Consider the following 6,085-nt stretch of genomic DNA (forward strand, 5'->3'; position numbering starts at 1 on the left):
CACGGCCACGGCCCGCATGACATGCCACGGCCTCGGCCCGCATGCCTTGCTACGGCGTCGCCCAACATGCCATGCCACGGCCTCGGCCCGCATGCCATGCCATGCCACGGCACGCATGTCTTGCCACGGCGTTGCCAAACATGCCATGCCACGGCCTCGGCCCGCATGCCATGCCACGGCGTCGCCCAACATGCCATGCCACGGCCTCGGCCCGCATGCCATGCCACGGCCTCGGCCCGCATGCCTTGCTACGGCGTCGCCCAACATCCCATGCCACGGCCCCGGCCCGCATGCCTTGCCACCGCGTTGCCGAGCATGCCATGCCACCGCGTTGCCCGGCGTGCCATGCCTTAGCCTGGGCCAACATGTCGAGCCACGGCCTCGGCCCGCATGCCTTGCTACGGCGTCGCCCAACATGCCATGCCACGGCCTCGGCCCGCATGCCATGCCACGGCCTCGGCCCGCATGACATGCCACGGCCTCGGCCCGCATGCCTTGCCACGGCGTTGCCCAACATGCCATGCCACGGCCTCGGCCCGCATGCCATGCCATGCCACGGCACGCATGTCTTGCCACGGCGTTGCCAAACATGCCATGCCACGGCCTCGGCCCGCATGCCATGCCACGGCGTCGCCCAACATGCCATGCCACGGCCTCGGCCCGCATGCCATGCCACGGCCTCGGCCCGCATGCCTTGCTACGGCGTCGCCCAACATCCCATGCCACGGCCCCGGCCCGCATGCCTTGCCACCGCGTTGCCGAGCATGCCATGCCACCGCGTTGCCCGGCGTGCCATGCCTTAGCCTGGGCCAACATGTCGAGCCACGGCCTCGGCCCGCATGCCTTGCTACGGCGTCGCCCAACATGCCATGCCACGGCCTCGGCCCGCAAGCCATGCCACGGCCTCGGCCCGCATGACATGCCACGGCCTCGGCCCGCATGCCTTGCCACGGCGTTGCCCAACATGCCATGCCACGGCCTCGGCCCGCATGCCATGCCATGCCACGGCCCGCATGTCTTGCCACGGCATTGCCAAACATGCCATGCCACGGCCTCGGCCCGCATGACATGCCACGGCCTCGGACCGCATGCCTTGCTACGGCGTCGCCCAACATGCCATGCCGCGGCCTCGGCCCGCATGCTTTGCTACGACGTTGCCCAAGGTGCCATGCCACGGCCTCGGCCCGCATGCCATGCCATGCCATGCCACGGCCCGCATGTCTTGCCACGGCGTTGCCAAACATGCCATGCCACGGCCTCGGCCCGCATGCCTTGCGACGGCGTCGCCCAACATGCCATGCCACGGCCTCGGCCCGCATGCCGTGCCACGGCCTCGGCCCGCATGCCTTGCTACGACGTTGCCCAACATGCCATGCCACGGCCCCGGCCCGCATGCCTTGCTACGACGTTGCCCAACATGACATGGCACGGCCTCGGCCCGCATGCCTTGCTACGGCGTCGCCCAACATGCCATGCCACGGCCTCGGCCCGCAGGCCTTGCGACGGCGTCGCCCAACATGCCATGGCACGGCCTCGGCCCGCATGCCATGCCACGGCCTCGGCCCGCATGCCATGCCAAGGCCTCGGCCCGCATGCCTTGCCGCGGCGTTGCCCAGCATGCCACGCCACCGCGTTGCCCAGCGGGCCATGCCATGGCCTTGGCCAACATGCCTTGCCACGGCCTCGGCCCGCATGCCATGCCACAGCGTTGCCCCGCATGCCAAGGACGGAATGCCATGCCACGGCCTCGGCCCGCATGCCATGCCATGCCACGGCCTCGGCTCGCATGCCATGCCACGGGCTCGGCCGGCGTGCCATGCCACGGCCTCTGCCCGGAAGCCATGCCACGGGCTCGGCCCGCATGCCTTGCCAAGTCGTTGCCCAACATGCCATGCCACGGCCTCGGCCCGCATGCCATGCCACGGCCTCAGCCCGCATGGCTTGCGACTGCCTTGGCCAGCGTGCCTTGCCACGGCGTGCCATGCCTTAGCCTTGGCCAACATGCCATGCCACTGCCTTGGCCAGCATGTCGTGCCACCGCTACGGCCAGCATGCCGTGCCGGTCCGTTGCCCAGCATGCCACGGCCGTGGCGGCATGGCAAGCCACGGCCTCGGCCAGCATGCCTTGCCACGGCCTCGGCCAGCATGCCATGGCACTGTCTTGGTCAGCATGCCATGCCATGGCACCGCCTTGTCCAGCACGCCGTGCCGCGGCGTTGGCCAGCATGCCTTGGCCGGCATGCCATGCCAATGCCTTGGGCCAACATGGCGTGCCACGGGCTGGGCCATGCCGGTCCGTTGCCCGGCATGCCACGGCCGTGGCGGCATGGCAAGCCATGCCACGGCCTCGGCCAGCATGCCATGCCACGGCCTCGCCCAGCATGCCATGGCACGGTCTTGGTCAGCATGCCATGCCATGGCACCGCTTTGTGCAGCGTTGGCCAGCATGCCTTGGCCGGCATGCCATGCCAATGCCTTGGGCCAACATGGCGTGCCACGGGCTGGGCGAGCATGGCATGCCACGGGCTGGGCGAGCATGCCACGCCGCGGCCTTGGCTAGCAGAGCAAGGCATGCCACAGCCTCGGCGAGCATGCCATGCCATGGCCAAGGCCAAGGCCAAGGCAGTGGGCAAGGCCAAGTCCCTGTGCAAGGCATGGCCAAGGCCAAGGCCAAGGCCAAGGCCGCGGGCAAAGGCCAAGGCCAAGGCAGTGGGCAAGGCCAAGTCCCTGTGCAAGGCATGGCCAAGGCCAAGGCCAAGGCCGCGGGCAAAGGCCAAGGCCAAGGCCAAGGCAGTGGGCAAGGCCAAGTCCCTGTGCAAGACATGGCCAAGGCCAAGGCCAAGGCCGCGGGCAAAGGCCAAGGCCAAGGCCATGGCATGCCACCGCCTTGATCGATCTTTTTGAACATGATTCTTTTATAATCTTACCCAAACCGTGCAACACAATTAAAAATGCACTACAATCAATTCTAAATGTCATTCCCTATTTTTTTGCAATTTTTCTTGAGCTTTTCGAATTTTTAAAGCCCTTATTTGGCAAAAAAAATCAAAATAAAAAAAAAAATGAAAAAAATAATTTAATAATTTCTATAATTACTAGTGAATCATCCTTTAATTATTGGAATTTTTCCATAATTTTTTGACCATTTTTATTAATTTTTATTATTTTTTAAGTATTAAAATCGAAATAAATTAAAATAAAATATTTTCGGTAAAAAAATATTTTTTTTTAATTTTTTTTATGGTGTATTAAATTATTTCCTACAACTTTCATGTTGAAAGTTTTGGCAAAAAACCATTACTTTTTAAAAAAACCCCATTATGACTCCTCGAACATGCTTGATGTTTCCTCCTGCCAGATTGAAAAGGGCTTAACAGCCTATTATAAGGGGGGGGCACCTCCCTTGCCCAGGGCCAGGCAGTGTCAGGTACGCCCCATGTTGGGCGCGGCCTGGGCTGCGGCCTTGGGTTATATGCACTGCGGCTCGACCGCGGCCTGGGCTGCGGCCTTCGGCGGCTCGGCCGCGGCCTTGGGCGGCCTGGACCGCGGCCTTGCGCGGCCTGGGCGCGGCCTTGGGCGGCTCGGGCGCGGCCTTGGGCGGCCTGGGCGCGGCCTTGGGCGGCTCGGGGGTGGCCTTGGGCGGCCTGGGCGCGGCCTTGGGCGGCCTGGCATGCGCGCGGCATGGGCAGCACGGCATGGCATGCGCACGGCCTGGGCAGCCTGGCATGCAGCCGGCCTGGCATGCCCGCGGCCTGGGCAGCACGGCCTGGGCAGCACGGCATGGCATGCGCACGGCCTGGGCGGACTGGCATGCAGCCGGCCTGGGCAGCACGGCATGGCATGCGCACGGCCTGGGCGGCCTGGCATGCAGCCGGCCTGGGCAGCACGGCATGGCATGCGCACGGCCTGGGCGGCCTGGCATGCAGCCGGCCTGGCATGCCCGCGGCGTGGGCAGCACGGCATGGCATGCGCACGGCCTGGGCGGCCTGGCATGCAGCCGGCCGTGGCAGCACGGCATGGCATGCGCACGGCCTGGGCGGCCTGGCATGCAGCCGGCCAGGGCAGCCTGGCCTGGCATGCCCGCGGCGTGGGCAGCGTGGCCTGTGCGAATACCGCGCGCGTGGTCTTTTGACCACGGTGCGCGTGTTGCGCGCATGGTCGCGCACGCCTTTGCACGCCTTCGCACGCAACGCACGTCTAGTGATAAGAACAGCAGCCCCAAGGCCATGGCCAGCAGCATGGCATGCCACGGCCAAGCCAGCCCAGCCAAAGCCAGCAGCATGCCATGCCAAGGCCAAGGCCAGCAGCATGCCATGCCACGGCCAAGGCAGCCCAGCCAAAGCCAGCAGCTTGCCATGCCAAGGCCAAGGCCAGCAGCATGCCATGTCACGGCCAAGGCAGGCCAGCCAAAGCCAGCAGCATGCCATGCCATGGCCAAGGCCAGCAGCATGCCATGCCACGGCCAAGGCAGCCCAGCCAAAGCCAGCAGCATGCCATGCCAAGGCCAAGGCCAGCAGCATGCCATGCCACGGCCAAGGCAGCCCAGCCAAAGCCAGCAGCTTGCCATGCCAAGGCCAAGGCCAGCAGCATGCCATGCCACGGCCAAGGCAGGCCAGCCAAAGCCAGCAGCATGCCATGCCATGGCCAAGGCCAGCAGCATGCCATGCCACGGCCAAGGCAGCCCAGCCAAAGCCAACAGCATGCCATGCCAAGGCCAAGGCCAGCAGCATGCCATGGCACGGCCAAGGCAGGCCAGCCAAAGCCAGCAGCATGCCATGCCAAGGCCAAGGCCAGCCGCATGCCATGCCACGGCCAAGGCAGGCCAGCCAAAGCCAGCAGCATGCCATGCCAAGGCCAAGGCCAGCAGCATGCCATGCCACGGCCAAGGCAGCCCAGCCAAAGCCAGCAGGATGCCATGCCAAGGCCAAGGCCAGCAGCATGCCATGCCACGGCCAAGGCAGCCCAGCCAAAGCCAGCAGCATGCCATGCCAAGGCCAAGGCCAAGGCCAGCAGCATGCCATGGCACGGCCAAGGCATCCCAGCCAAAGCCAGCAGCTTGCCATGCCAAGGCCAAGGCCAGCAGCATGCCATGCCACGGCCAAGGCAGCCCAGCCAAAGCCAGCAGCATGCCATGCCAAGGCCAAGGCCAGCAGCATGCCATGCCACGGCCAAGGCAGCCCAGCCAAAGCCAGCAGCAAGCCATGCCAAGGCCAAGGCCAGCAGCATGCCATGCCACGGCCAAGGCAGCCCAGCCCAAGCCAGCAGCATGCCATGCCATGGCCAAGGCCAGCAGCATGCCATGCCACGGCCAAGGCAGCCCAGCCAATGCCAGCAGCAAGCCATGCCAAGGCCAAGGCCAGCAGCATGCCATGCTACGGCCAAGGCAGGCCAGCCAAAGCGAGCAGCATGCCATGCCAAGGCCTAGGCCAGCAGCATGCCATGCCACGGCCAAGGCAGCCCAGCCCAATCCAGCAGCATGCCATGCCATGGCCAAGGCCAGCAGCATGCCATGCCACGGCCAAGGCAGGCCAGCCAAAGCCAGCAGCATGCCATGCCAAGGCCAAGGCCAGCAGCATGCCATGCCACGGCCAAGGCAGCCCAGCCAAAGCCAGCAGCATGCCATGCCAAGGCCAAGGCCAGCAGCATGCCATGCCACGGCCAAGGCAGCCCAGCCAAAGCCAGCAGCATGCCATGCCAAGGCCAAGGCCAGCAGCTTGCCATGCCACCGCCAAGGCAGCCCAGCCCAAGCCAACAGCATGCCATGCCATGGCCAAGGCCAGCAGCATGCCATGCCACAGCCTTGGCCAGCAGCATGCCATGCCCTGGCCTTGGCAAGCATGTCATGCCACGGCCTTGGCCAGCAGCATGGCATGCCAAAGCCTTGGCCAGCAGCATGCCATTCCCTGGCCTTGGCAAGCATGTCATGCCACGGCCTTGGCCAGCAGCATGCCATGCCACGGCCTTGGCCAGCAGCATGCCATGCCCCGGCCTTGGCCAGCATGTCATGCCACGGCCTTGGCCAGCAGCATGCCATGCCACAGCCTTGGCCAGCAACATGGCATGCCAAAGCCTTGGCCAGCAGCAC

This window comes from Camellia sinensis, chromosome 14 (genome assembly GCF_055761805.1).
Source record: "Camellia sinensis isolate YWXY chromosome 14, ASM5576180v1, whole genome shotgun sequence".
NCBI lineage: Eukaryota > Viridiplantae > Streptophyta > Magnoliopsida > Ericales > Theaceae > Camellia > Camellia sinensis.